Below are 15,098 nucleotides of genomic sequence, written 5' to 3'. Positions count from 1 at the left end.
AAATGGACTGAACAATATTTGGAAGTGGGCGGCTGTCTCGTTGTGATAATGTTTTCATAGCATGAGCAAGAAGAGACTTCTCTTTCTAAATGGACTGAACAAGGTTATTATGGAAGTGGTAAACAGACTGAACATCTCAAGGGTTGTCTTTTTACATTGTCAGTGGGAGAAGGGAGGAAGGTGGGGGGAGGAGGAGAGTTCTGAAGGTGGTATAATTTTTTTTCTTCTTTTAGGTCTGTTAATAAACTTCTTTATATTCTTTCAAGTTTGGTGCCTGTTTTGCATTTCTCCTAATTCTTATCTCACAGCAGATAAACAGTAATGAGTATTTTGGACCAAACCACTACACTAAATTGGTGTTTCTGCCCGGTTACAAACCGAACCCGCGACATATGGTTATGTTGTGACTACTTCTCCTTTGCACACGGGATAATAGATGTTAAAGTCTGGCATTGCAGGAAGTGACACAGTTATGGTGCAGCTGTGAGAAGGACCCAGCCAAGGCAGGGGGAGGTGGGGGCAGCACTGGAACCCAGACTCACCAAAAAGCCCTGGTTGATCTTTAAGCAACTAGTCAGGAAACAGGTACCAAAACACCTTTGGGGATCTGGCTCTGCACATCTAAAAGAGTGATCAGGAAATCGGTGGGGACTCATCTCCGAGGGTTTTTTGTTACAATCGTATTTTAAATCTCTATTTTTGAACATAAGTCTCAGAGGAATCTTGGCTTGGCCTAAACTGGAGCACCTGATCATAGACAGGTCCTTAAAAAAGCCCGCAGCTTAACTGCGTATCTAGAGATCCTGAAAATGCAGGCAAAAATTAGGCCCAGCCATTCTCTCAAATTTAATCAGAAGTAGCCTGGGGCACACAGATGCAAGCACTGTCGATGGTCAAAATTCAGACTTACATAAAGAGCAGTGAATGACAGAAGGTAATTAGGAGTTCCGCATAAAGGGCTCCATCCCCAAACTGTTCTTATTGCACAGCCTGTATCAGACTGGGGCATGCCTTGGCATCTCAGCCTGGGAAAAGGCAGAAACCAGAGAGGCTGGGAAATGTTCAGTGCCAAAGCAGGTACATTTTTCCTCTCTTATTTGCTTTATGCTTAGTTCAATTTCTTTCCCAGTCACATACTTGAGGCACAGATGAGCAGCACTTGGATAAACCAGATATCTCCCTCTCTGCTGAAAAAAATGAAAAAAAGGAAATGTTTGAGGAAGGTGGAGAAAAACAAGGCAGTCTTTGTGTTACAATTGACTCTAAGAGAGATCAGGAAATAACATCCAGGATCTGGTGGCACTGTCAGCATTTTGGTGTTTCCCTCACTTGGCTGCCTCAGAGCCCGGCTTTGCAGCACACAGGGGTGTTAGCTGGAGGCTGAAGGTGATGCTCTGAGCAACCAGAAAGCTTCCACTGACCACAGATCTCAAACCATGGACAAAACAAGGGCTGTTCCGTCCCCCTCTAAACCTGCTGCAGGCTCTGCCTGTTCTGCCCTTCTCTGGCTCCTGGCTGGTAATGTGGGAGCACACATCATGCTGCTCTCATGCAGGAGAGCATGTTCCCTGCCTCATTATTCATGGGCTGTGCCCACAGGTACTGGTTGTTAAGCCTGCTGAATGTTTGCCTGAATAATTAAGAAGGAGCTGAATCATTCTTAGACCAAATCCTGTTTTTCTCTCTCCTCCTACTTCATTTATAGGCTTTGCTTCTCACAGGTCCCTTGTACACAGTGTGAAATGAGTGTTCAAGTACTATCAGATAGAGTCAATAAACTCCCCATGTGCTTTTTCTTTCTTTTTTTTTTTTTTTAATTATCCTCAAAAGATGCTAAAGAATCAGTTAAAATTGCTTAGTAGCACTTATTGCGACAGAAATCCTGGCGCTGCGGTGCAAAAGCCTGCCCCCCTCTGCATCTCCCAGCATAGAGGCATCCACATTCCTGAACAACACAGGATCCATCCCTTCCCTCGCTCATTTTCAGAATAACTGTAGGAAAGGTAGTTTTTCCTACTAAGCTTATTGGACAATGTTTGTGATATATTTAATGATCCTGCCCTATACTGTTCTATTAAACTATGTGATTTCTGCTGCAGCAGAGCTGGAAAACGAATCTTAAATTGAACCCAGTTTTCTCACTGGAAAACTACCTCTTATCCTCCTCCCACTCCCTCTCTGCTTTCTCTTCCTTTTACCATTCCTTACATCTCTTTCCCCAAGTTATGCCGCATTTTATTTTGCCTTCACTGCATTTTCCTCCCTAACTTTCGATACAAGGAGCCGATACAAGGAGCCAGATTCATCCCTGCTGGTATCCAATGGACTGAAATTCTTCTCCGAGGTATTATCAGGCTGAATCCAAACCTAGCTAGCATTTTGCATTGCTGGTGGCTTAGCCAAAACAACAGTTTATAATCTCTCTTTTCCTTCCCTTATCTACCGTTAATATGAATTATTAATAAGTACTAGTATTGCTCTCTCGAAAATCACACTTATTTCTAAAGCATCTATCAGCCAAGCTGTCTGACTGAGAATTCCTTTTTAACTTTCCGTGTGTGCTAGGAAGTTGCACGATGCCTGCGCACGGACAACCCGGATTCCAGAGCGGGGCTCACTCTGGGATTCCTCTTGCCATCTGCAGTGCACACCTAACCCGAGCGCTGGGCACGTTTAACCCGTGCGGGAGCCGGCCAGGAAAGGTTTGTTTTCCCAAACTGCCATTTCCCAATCAGGCTGCTGTTCCAGATCCCTTACCTGGAGCGGGGATGTCTGCACAGTGTTAATCTCAGGCTGTGTTTACAGCCCGTGAACATGACAGGTTCTCTCCTTCCCTGAGGTTTCCGTGTGCACAGCTCATTAGATACTCCAGTGCAGCAGGAAGCCCCTCTCGACTGAGAATTCCTTTTCGTATATTTAGCAAACTTTTGACTGCTTCCTTTCAAAAGAGACTGAAGGACATATTTTCGTAGGAAGAGGGTGAGACTCAGAAAGCACGATCTACTGTCACGTTTTTCTGTGGGGAACTACAGAGCAGGGGAGGAGGAATCACCCGCAATTCTCTCTCCTTCTCCCCCGCGCCTCCCTCCCCTCCCCGTCCCTCCCCCACGCCCATACAACCATAACACGAGATGAACGCGCTCCAAAATACAGCTGCATCGCCTTCGCTCTCTTCCGGTTTTCTTCGCCTTGGCAAAAGGGGGGGCAAGAAGAGAGGATGAGGATGGAATTATCGCTAATGTGGAACTGATGTTTTGACTCTGTCATCTGCAAACTGTTTGGAAAAGCCTGCACGCAGGGTGTCAGAGTTAAACACAGGCAGTGCTCGCTTATTGCTCGCAGGAGAGGCTCAGACAGGGAAGAGGGAGGCATCACTGCTCATCTCCTGGTCTGGGTGGTTCCATAAATGAAAGCACTAAGGCTTGTGGGGTGAAAGGGAAAGGATGACTGAGGTTATGAAAGAGAGCATTGCACTTCGACTGCAATCCCCAGCCTTCATTAAGATCCCCATTAAGAGATAAATTTTACAAACATACGCAGTTTTGTATGAAATGAAAGGATTTCCTCCCCATTAGAAATCACACTGGAGACAGCTCCATTTACTCCAAATTAGGTACGCTCAGAATGAATATTTTAATTAATTCATGATAAATAAGCCAGACACTTTCCTGGAACAGAGTTACCGTTTCCTTCCTTGGCAGCAGTGGGATGTGCTCACTGTGCTGTGTGTTCATATACATGCCTAGGCATTGTTTTTAATTTCTCTCTCTCATTTTTGAACCTGTCCCTCAAATGATGAGTTAAAACACACGTCCTTAACCATGGATTTCCTTGTGTTTGGCTCCTCCGACTTAGGAGGGGGGAGGGAGGAGAGGGAGAATAAACAGATTAACACACCTAGACCCCTGGCAGGATATTCTGAGAATAAAAAGAGGGGAGAGAAGGAAGAATTCACACATAAAAATAGAAGCCCACGTAGATTGGCCATATATGGAGTACCGGGGACTTCAGAGGGATACCCTCTTCGGACCACCCCTTTGGCGGAGGAAATCGCTGCTGCGGGAGGGCCCCTGCCCCCCTGCCCAGGCAGCTCGCCCGCAGCCGCCCTCAGCCCCCTGCCCCGACCCCGGCCCCGGGGAGGCGGCGGCGGGGCGGCTGCGGGAGGCGGCGGAGCCGGCGGAGGGAGCGGTGCGGCGGCGATGACTCAAACCCGCCCGGCCCGCTCTGCCCCCTCCCGCTCCCCCCGCCGGGGAGGGCTATTAAAAGCTGCTGACGTAGGAGCGGACGGCCATCTTTGATGAGGGCACGGCTCCCGATCCATTGAAGAAGGAGACCCGCGGAGGTCAGCAGTCTCCTGTCCTTGCCTCCCATCCAGCTGCGGCACCGACCTACCGACCCCGCCGCGCCGCGCTCCGTCAGCCCAGGTAAAGGTGGGAGACCACCGCGGGCCCCGGCTGAGCAGGGGGAGGGGGCGGTATTGACGAAAATAAAATGGAAAAATGGATATATTTAAAGTGGGACCCGTTCGGCTTTTTGTCTCCAGCCTCTGGGCTGCTGCGGGGACAGAGAAAGGCAGGGAGAATGGGGTAATTTCGCCGCCAGCCTCATCGCCGGCTGGAGCCAGCGGAGGCAGCCGGGCTGTGCCTCCCGGCCGTGCGGGCGGCAGGAGGCCGGCGGAGAAGGGAAGGTCGGAGGAGAAGGGGAACCAGCGCCATTCCCAGCTCGGAGCGGGAAGAAGGGTCTGCGGGCGCTCTGCGCTGCTGGGCCGGACCGGGCTGTGCCGCCCGGAGCACTGCAGCGCCCGCACCGCGCCGGGCTGCGGCGGAGCATCAGCACCGCGGACAGCGCCGGGCTCGAGCGGGACGGGGAGGGGACGTGTGTCTGTCTGTCTGTCTGTGTGCGTCCGCGTGTGTGTTCAGCACCGCGGACAGCGCCGGGCCCCGCGCCGAGACCGGGGGGTGAGCGGTGTCTCTGTGCGTGTGCGTGTGTCTGTGTCTGTACGTGTGTCTGTCTGTATGTCTGTGTCTGTGTGTATGTGTATGTTCAGCACCGCGGCCGCGGGAGCCGTCGCGGTGCCCCCGCGGCGGCAGCGGAGGCGGCCGTGCTGCAGCGCCCTGCGGCTCCGCGCCCCCCGCCCCGGGGCTGCCCCCCGGACACGGGACTGGGAAGCGATTCCCGACTGGCAAGCAGCGGTGCTCCCTCATTCCAGGACAGGACCGCGGGCAAGAGCAGTTGTGGTTGTGCAGCTCAGAGTGAGAAGAGGGAGAAATAAAATTTAAAAACAAAGAACAAACAAACAACATAAAAAGGCAAATAACATCAGTTCCTGCAATTAATCGGCGTTTGGCACTATGGTCCCTCTCCTTGGAGAGGTGTTTGTGTAAGGAAGGCGGGGGGGTTACATAACGCCCAGCCCGCGGGGTCCCCCTGGGCCGGGCACTGCCCGCAGGGACCACCGGCAGCCCCCGGGGCTTCCCCGAAGCCGCGGTCCGTCCCGCCGGCGCCGCTGTCCCCCGGGCGCCCCGGGCACTGCGTGCCGCGGGCTCCAGCGCCGCTGTGCCGTGACACGGGGGGGCTGAGTCCGTGCCGGCCCCCCCGCCCCGCTCTCCGCGCTGCGGAGCGGTGCGGAGCCGCCGCCTTATGTAACGCGGGCTGCCCCGTCACGGCTCCTGGCCCCGGCTCCCCCGACGCCGGCGGTGTTCCCTCCGCCCGTCCTTTCCGCTCCCCGGCACCTCAACCCCCCCAACCCCTCGGTGCGGCTCCAAGTTGGTAACTTCGCTGCTTTTTTTTTCTGCGGGGCGAATAAACAAGGGGAGAAAGGGGGATTGGGCTGCGTGTCCAGACACTGCGCTGCGTAGCTGCGTCAAACCGGAGCCGCGGGATCTGCCAGATTTACGTGCTTGGCTTGAATAATTGCTGCTGGTTTCGTTCCCAGCTGAAAACGGAGCGGGGGGAGAGGGGGGCTGGTCTGCGGCGGTGCCCGGGGGTGGCAGAGCAGCCCCACACCCCAGACCTGTCTGCTTCCAGCCCTGGACGCAGCACCCGCAAGGACATGCCCGTTCCACACCCCCACCTCGTCCTAGCTCTGGGCATGGAGCAACTCCCCCATTGATCAGCACAAGGGTGATGTGGGGCAGCCAGCCCTAGGAATGGCAAGGGAAGGGATGGAGCCATGGGGGAGAAGAGTGCTCCGGTGGGTATGGCTGGGGAAGTGACTCTTTCCTAGCCCCCCAGCCCCCTGCACATCCTTACAAAGAAGCTAATCTAGGAAAAAAGCAGCAGTGGTTTTCCATTGCTGCTGTGTCGCGCAGAACAGGTCAGCCAGGAGGTGACCGCTGAAGAGTTGGATTCCTAGGATGGGTGCCAAAAAGATAACAGAGGTGACCAGACCAAAGATGCAGGCAGGCCTGATTGGCAAAAGCAAAAACTTGAGGCTGCCTCTGAAGTCAAGAGGAGTTGCAGAAACTCAGCACGTTACAAAACCAAATGCAGCTAGATAGCAACCCCCAAATAAATGCAGCCGAATTTTCTTTCCACAGCTAACTAGAAAATGAGAGTGGCGTTTCTGGGAGCTCTCGGGACCAGGCTGTGTGTCCATTGAACTCATGGGGGCAGTGAAAGAAAGAACAGCAGAATCCAGCCAGTATGAACCCTCAAAATACATCTAATGAGATGCCGCTCACTTCGCAGATTTATTGCACTGGAGGTGGGAGCTGCTTTTCAGGTCAAGGGAAAGCTTTTCATTTTTCTCCCTATGCTTTAGGTATGGCAACAAATAGCAAGATTAAAGTGCTAAGGCAGATAAAGCACGGTGTCTACCTAGTGCTTGCACTGCTTTAACTGAGCGAGGTAACGAAACAAAACACTTTTCCTGTCAGTGTGAACACAACTTCAGCGATTTTTATGTCTATGTGTCACAATGCTACAGCTGTTGCTTTTGTAGCAATCCTCAGGAAAAAATAGAAAGTATATGGCACGGTGTAGGGCTCACTTTGCTAATGATTTCTTCTCTCAGGAACAAAGAGCACAAACTGTTTTCCATTTACCTTGGCTTGTTGTCACACAATTACTCTTTTTCTTGCATTTTTTTTTCTCCAAATCTCTGTCATGATGTTTTACAACATAAGGAGGGTACATATTTATATACACACACACACACACTCATTTAAGAGGTTTCTAGGGTTCTAAGCTGGGTAAACCCACAACAGATACAGGCTGACTTTGCAGCACTCATTGGGCAGAGTGCATTTTTCTGTCTGTAGAGTTTCATGCCCTGCTACCAATGCAGTCACCTTTGGGCTGGGCCAGTGCCAGGCAATCTGTAAGAACAGACTTGTTCCAGCATTTTAGAGCTTTAGAGTCTAAGGCAGACAAGAATAATGTGTTGCTGGAGAGCTGCTGCAGGATGTACTTCCCAGGCAGATCATGATTACCTCTAGGAAGCTGGACTCGGGAGCAGGCATAGGGCTTGTGTATCTACTGGGAATGCTGCATATAGTTTGTGAAGGCTGTAAGTTGTCAAATAATCCTTTATTTTTTTAGCTTATTATTTTTGAGCCTCCAACAATGTCTTTTCCCTTAGTTTCAATAAACTCTGGCTTTCTCGCCTACTGACCTTGCAGATTCAGCTTGCTGCATTGTATTGCAACGAGCCCTTTCTCCAAAACACACAAGTTATATTCCTAGTTCTTGTCTGTCACCCTTTTGTTACTCCCTCCACAAATACTTAGACACATACAAACTCCCACCAGCAAAATCTGTCTCTTATCTGATCATGATTTTCAATATGCTCTCCCACATCCCACTAAATTTTCTAGGACTTTCCACCAAGCACAAAGACAAGTCAACTGCATAGGTTCAAAATTGTTCTTTCCTGCTTTGTGATGGCCCCAAAGCTGACACTGCAAGACCCAAAAGTGGATCTGAATGGCCTAGAGGAAGTGTTTGAACCACTTGCCCTGTTGTTTTAGAAGGAAATTTGGCTTTACTTTTGCATCTTTCATCTTGTTCACTTGCTATTTCCTCACACTTCATGCTCAGCTACAATCCTCTTTTAATTCCTGCTAAAGATCATCAGGATGAAAGAAACACATTAGGGGCATGAGGACCCTGATGCGAAGGGTGATGAGTGTCGCCTTCTGATTTTGATTATTCCGGTGAGTCTAATCCAAAGTCAGTTGAAATCAAGGAAAATACTTTCATGTACATCATTTTGTGGGACTTGTAAAAGAATATTTAGCGGTTTAGGTTTTTGAAAGGGAAACAAATGCTGTGTACGTGACCCCTCTGAAATATACTGGCATGCTGTGATTCTAAAGAGGATGTAATCATTGCATTAAACCTTTTCCTCTTTTTTCTTAAAGAATGAGAGACACAGTAGCTTATCTTACCCACTGGAGAAAGCTGAATTCTACTACAGGCACAGGGAGGAGAAGAGGGAAACACTAAGTAATTAATCATGGCTGTTCCTGGCCTTTGAGAGCTGAATGTTAGTGCTGACCAATCTGTGCTCTCTCTGGCTGTCTAAGAGATTTTTTTTTTTCTTTAGAGCTAACAGTGCTCTATTTCACTTTTTGGATGGGATTTAACTTACTACTGGACCCCATTGTCAGTTGGTGTGAAGTGGCATAACTGAGTGCTCTGCTACTCTCCCGGCCAATAATCTTTCAAGCTGGCACTCCTTGTTTATGTTTAAAACCAGAAATGGGTCTATTCGCTGAAGGAGCAGCTCTTCTAAAAAAAGAGCTCATTTTAAATGGTGCCCTCCCAAATCCCATCCCTATTTTTTACCGGCCTGGTCTCACTGTTGTAGACCCTCATGGCTGAGGCTCACACAGCCAGGCTGCCTCAGAAATGATTACAAGGAGCAGTTATGAAGCAGCAGAGGAGGAATCCTGCACATTACGCCTCTGTTTCAGGTTGGGTTCTGCTGCACTCTGCTGGTACATAACACCAGCAGAACTTGTATATGCTGTAAAACCAAGGACGCAGCTGAGCTTTTCCTAAAGGCACAGTTGTGTGCAGAAAAAGTTGGAAATTCCTAGCAGCAGGTATTCATTTTTCTTTCAAGCGGGGAAGTAGTGTGAAGTTTTCCTGCATTCCAGTAAATGCATAGAAAAATTATCCTTCTTTCATCAAGTTTTTTAAGGCAATATTCTTAATGTCTGAGACATAGTATTGGTAGAGTTGAAACACGGAAGAACAAAGGCAAAGTCAAGTCTCACTGTACAAGTGTCTAAAACTGAAAGAGGGGAACTGTTTTTACATGTTTTCACTATAATTATTGTTTTCCTTGTGCGTTTGATATGATGAAGTTATTGTGCCAGCATTCACTGGTAGAGTCCATGAGCAAAATGAGAGTTATCATAAACTATGGCAGTGCTAACAACTAAAACTGATATCCTAGACATTACAAAAGGATGCCTCATGTAGGTGATTTGTGAAATTAATGCAAGGTTTGCTATTTCTTACTCATAACCTACCAATTATCAGGGAGCTGCACATACAGGGCACTGCAGAGTGCTTGGTAGGCACATTTGTAATTTTGCATTGATCTCTTCCATCTCCCACATTTTCTCAGTAGCATTCCCTTGCTAAAAATCCCAACAGATTCCCTTGTTAAAAATCCCAGCAAATCTTCAAAGATTTTCACTATCACTAGTCTGTGAAAGAGACTAGAAGTTTAGATTGAAAACTAAAGCTCTGATCACTTCACAGCTTGGTGTTTGTCATGATGTATTTATTTGTTATACTTACTCTCCACCCAAAGGAGAGGAATTCTGTTTCTGAATTGCAACACAGCCGTAGAAGAAGTAGTAATTTTTTTTTCCTTTTGTATAAAACAGTTATTTGGAAGATGTGCCAACCTCTCCTTGGTTCGTTTTCCCACTCCTGAAAATTATAGCTCCCAGAGGAACTGTGCAGATGCCAGTTCCTTGATCTGTCTTACAGAGGTAAATATATTTCCTCCAGCTACTCTAAAAAATTTCACAAAACAAAAGCATACTTCTTCAGAAGAGCTCATCTGTCAAAATAATGTTACCATTCACTGATTCTTTTTTAAAACAGGAACAGAAGTCTTCCATGCATATTTAAGCATTTTTTAAAGTAAAAGGTACTAAAATTAGCTTCACTATGCTTTAGATGCAAATTAAAGTTTTCCTTTTCCTTCCTGCATGGGTATATTTTTGTTCAGTCTGGTCCCATTCACATCGTTAGGCACCTCACCATTCACCTCCGAGGGATTTAGCCAAGCTTGCGTTTCTGCAGGCATCAGGGAATTGCTGTTTGATCCAGCCCAGCGCTGCTGCCTCCTGGAGTCTTTGCATCCTGTGCACACACGTGGGCACAAACCTCTGCGGGCTCAGGGCAGCCTGTGCCCAGCAGCGCTGACCCTGCCAGCGACTGACATCGTTAGGAGAGAAATTTCTGTTCCCTGTTTATTAGGCACAGGCATCTCGTAGGGATAATTTGTTCCTGCAGAAAACAGTAGGAAAGCTCTAGCAATTTATTGGTATAGAGATGTTTGGTAACATCTGAACTTCAGATATTGGGGGTTAGGGATTAAAACACTGGGACTGCACATGGAATATCTGGATTCAGGTGCAAGTATCACACATTAAATAAATGTAACCTTTGCCAAGTGCCTCCATCCATAAAAGAAAAATCTCAGATTAAAATAACTTCCAGTTTGCATTCCTCAGCTTCAGATGAAGGACAAGAATCCCGTACCTTTGAAAAGATATTTTTATGAATATTAGGGCATAGCAGTTTCCACTGCCTGGCGGTGGTGACCTAAAATTGATACCCCTACAATGCAATCTTCTCCCAACAAAGGTGGTTGTCATTCACGTCGAATTTGACAGGGTGTTACCCATGATTGCTCCCTTCAGGTTAGTAAAAGGCTTGGTTGGAAGGTGCCATATAAATCCAGATTATTACATTCATGATAGGGAGAGAAGAAAGTGATCTCAGACCAGAAGGTGGATGAAACATTCATGCATTTGCTCGTGCATTACACAAGACCAGGACTTTGCCAGAGCTGCGTGTTCCTCCGGAGTTGCACTGAGCTGCTGGGGAGGGCGGAACTGAGCCCTATCCCTTCAGCAGCACCAATTCCAAACCAGTAACCAGCTGAATATACAACCTGGGTATGTTCTGTGAATATTTGAGTATTTCAGCCAAACATTTGCTTTTCCAGAGAGCATTCACCTAAGTGATACTCGAGGATGTGAAAAGCCCTCTAGAAACAAACCAAGGTATGTGAACCCAAGTAAACTGGAATTCACTGCCGACTTCCAACAGCCAGTTCTCCCCAGAGAAGCGTGTGTTTTATTTGCTCAGCTGTATGGAGACAGGTATTGGTTGCAGAGCCTGCTGAAGGATTTCCTGCAGCTTTTCTGCCATTAAAAACGTGTTCTTGGGATATGGAATTTGCAATTCCTGAAAATATAGGTCTTTTATTGTACCAATGGCAGGAGCAAGAGGCAGAAAGACTAAGAGCAGCAGAGGGGTTCAAGATGCTGCTGGATGAGTGCACAAAGGGAATTATATGGCATGGCTGGTGGTGGTCACAAGAGACTGGACTTGATAAGGCAGCGAATCTCTTTAAGTCTGATGTTCCTAAGAGGTTTTCTTATTTAACAGAAGAAAAGAGAGGAGGGGGAAAAAAGGCCTGGATGGTTCTTTGCTGTCGGTTTAGTTCATTTTAGAGATGAGCACGTCAAGAGACAGTGGAAAAACCCCTCGAGGCGCCAGGAATGCACTAAATATAATTGAAAATGCTCTAGACCTCCTTTGTAATGCAACAGTAGGGCCATCTGCAGGCTTTAGATTTTCAATATTAGCAAGGCATTTTACAATCATTGTGTCATCTCATTCCCTTTTTCTTAATTAACTGTTTTAAATAGTACAAAATAGTCTGCTCCTGAAGCAACTTGCAGGCTCTGAGGATCATTTTCTAAGCCTGGTAAACAAGAACAGGTGTGCACTTCTAACAGGCTGGCAAATAAGAATGCAGAAGAGCTGTTGATGTCACACAAAAGGTCCCCAGTTTCCAGATTAGTGCCCAGGGCACTTAAGGTTACAGTATTAAGCAGGCTGATAGAGGGTAGCATGTGACAGAAGAGCTGAGCAGCATCTCTCATCCTCTGGAGGCCTCAATAGCTGTGCTGCCTTTCTGTTTCTTGGAGTTTGGGGTCTCCTCCCAGTCCTATGTCAACTTCTGCAGCCTCAGCTCCTGCTCTCATCATATTGCCCAAGTGCCCTGGGGGAAACCACCCTCTAAAGAGAAGGAGATGCAGAGAAAGACCCCTTTCAGCCCCATTCAGGACAGGGGCTCGATGTGCTGGTATGGACAGACAAGGCATTACAGGCAATGGGCCATCCAGATCACAGAGGGACAACAGGGAAAGAGTAGGAAGGCAGGAACACAGTGCAGGTGGAGATGAAGAGCTAACTCTCTCTCAGCTACAAGGACCCCAGTGCTTCCCTCTCCTTTGACTGGGTTGTTGAGTAGGAGGCCAGAAGAAGTTACCCATCAGTGAACTGAACCCCCTATAAAACAGGACATCCCACAGGTTGCAGTGCTTCTCCATCTTAACTGCTTCTCCAGCAGTACAATTACCCAGTTTTGCTTTCAAAAATTGCCCACAGTGAAGAATGCGACAATATATGGTTTTTAATTGAACAGTGAAATCCAATAAATTCTTTATTGTGGATGCAAGCATTTATCTGCAAAGTTATTAAACTGCTATTTAGATTGATGAGCTGCTCTGCTGCTGCCATACTGTGATTTTCCAGTGGCTGCTCCTGTTCCTTTATGGAGTAACGTTTGCTTTCCTCTTTAGAGTTCATATTCTTAAGAGCTCCATTCTTTCCCAGTGAGGATCCCGTATTTCTGTCCTTCCCTTGCCTGCAGAAAGCCTTTACTTGCATGTAGAAGTTTACCCACAAAACTTTTAAAAGACTCCCCAGCCTGGCAGGTGAAGAGATAAGACACTGATCCAAAGGCCAGGGCACACTCCATGATGCTGGAAATTAGATGTTCAAGCACAGAATGAGAGACTCCAAAGCTGTTTAAATTTCAATTTCTTTACCTTCTTTTTGTATTCAGTCTTTGTGGTGACATTTCCAAGAAATGTGTTGTACACTTAGCTGTTCTCCAGCCAGAGTTCTTCCATTCATGCCTGCAGTCAGAATCTATTCCTCATAACAATCAATTTCCCGCAGTAGGGAGGTCAGAGACCTTTCAGAATTTAACCAGGCTCTCCAGTATTGTCAAACACAGTAGGCCAATTCCTGGGCTTAGAAGAGTTATTTTATCTTAACCAAAAAATGATCCACTGTACCAATAAGGATGAGGAAGGGGACAAGAGGATAAAAACCAGAATGAAGTAACTAGGGGAATGGAACAAAATCCAACAAAACACCAACCCAACCCCCAAAAAAAGACAAAAGCCAGCAGACTAAAATAAGAGAAAGGACAGGATGGGCTTTTTGCTTAATTCTCTTTCTTGCTGTTCTTTCCCTATGAGCGCACCATTGACAATTCCCTAGACTTAAAAAGTAAATTCCAATCCTCAAGTTTTTGATAGAGTCCTTTTAAAGGTGTCCTGAAGTGTTAGGTTATAAAACACTCACTCCTGGTTCCCAGTCTGCATCCCTGCAGCAGCCACAGCCTTCTGTTCCACCTTTGCATTTCACAATGCAGAGGGGGTGCAGAGGTGCATCCTTACTCCTAATCTCAGTCTTACAGGCATGTACAGACAGCAGGCTGGCAGGATTTGTGAGCAGTGTCCCCTGTAGCTGGTGTCTCAGAGACAAATAGCAGAGCAAAAGGATAACGACTGCTACCCACTCACTGCAGTGTTGGAGATGTGCACTTGCTCTGCAGCACTTACATTGACAATAAGAGCAAACCAGTGTTTGTGATATCACAAGGCAGAGCCCAAACATTTTTCCTTTTGCTAGAAAGCCTAAAAAAGGCCCTCTTTTCAAGTGTGTTAGAAATAGAAGCCTGTTTCAGAAGAGACATGAAGTTATCAGTGCAAATTAATAGCGCCAGATGGGGGGTTAAATTGCTGCCTCACAGCTGAAGACATGCGAGTGAATGAAAGTGGTAGACTATAAAAAGGGTATCATCAGAAGTGATGAGATCCTGCTGCGAGGTGGGATTTGTGAACGTCGTGCCTGTGCTTGTAAGCAGTTGCTCAGATGAATGCTTTTATGGGCCAGAGTGAGGCGGAGAAGGGAACAAAGCCACGGTCACTTTGGAGATCACGTCTCATCATGATGATTTTACTGCTTTTACCCAGGACAAGCTGTCCAGCAGGATGAGCTACAATTGAGTATGGTGGAGCTTGGTCTCCTGAGGTGGCACACAGGAGACAGGGAGCTCGCCAGAGCAGTCAGGGCAGTGTGGCTGTGTACTGGCTTTGCGTGGCAAGGTTTTGGGGGGGACATCAGGAGGAAATTCTGTGAGAAGCTGCCAGAAACTTCCCCTGGATTCAATGGAGCCAGTGCCAGCTGGCTCCGAGACGGACCCGCTGCTGGCCAAGGCTGAGCCTGTGAGCGATGGTGGCAGCGCCTCTGGCATAACAGATTAAAGAAGTTGGGAAAAAACCTGCACAAGAGCAACTGCATCCAGAAAGAGGAGTGAGAAAATGTAGGAGGAACAGCTCTGCAGACACTAAGGCCAGTGAAGGAGTGGGAGGAGGTGCTCCAGGTGCTGGAACAGAGATTCCCCCACAGCCTGTGGTGCAGCCCATGGTGAGCCAGCTGTGGCCCTGCAGCCCATGGAGGTCCACAGGGAAGCAGAGATCCACCTGTAGCCTGTGGAGCAGACCCATGCCAGAGCAGGGGGATGCTTCCCATGAGGGCTGTGACCTCATGGGAAGCTCACACTGGAGCAGGCTCCTGGCAGGACCTGTGGACCAGGAAGAGAGGATCCCACGCTGGAGCAGGTTTGCTGGCAGGACTTGTGATCCTGTGGGGGACCCACGCTGGAGCAGCCTGTTCCTGAAGGATTGCATCCCATGGAATGGACCCATGCTGGAGCAGCCTGTTCCTGAAGGATTGCACCCCAGGGAATGGACCCA

General features: G+C 48.0%; 1 protein-coding gene across 2 annotated transcripts in view; it reads left to right on the top strand.

Moving 5' to 3' along the window:
• Positions 1-4,164: 4,164 nt before the first annotated feature.
• SNAP25 (synaptosome associated protein 25) overlaps positions 4,165-15,098 on the top strand; it is a 61,994-nt gene continuing 51,060 nt past the window's right edge. For both annotated transcript variants that reach the window (XM_042049236.1, XM_042049237.1), the window contains exon 1: positions 4,165-4,424. The gene's annotated coding sequence lies outside the window, so the exon portion shown is untranslated. The remainder of the gene's footprint in view (positions 4,425-15,098) is intronic.

This window comes from Corvus kubaryi, unplaced genomic scaffold (assembly GCF_017639235.1).
Source record: "Corvus kubaryi isolate FWS band 111438036 unplaced genomic scaffold, C.kubaryi_AGA036_p1.0 70, whole genome shotgun sequence".
NCBI lineage: Eukaryota > Metazoa > Chordata > Aves > Passeriformes > Corvidae > Corvus > Corvus kubaryi.
This window is presented reverse-complemented; position numbering and strand designations above follow the sequence as displayed.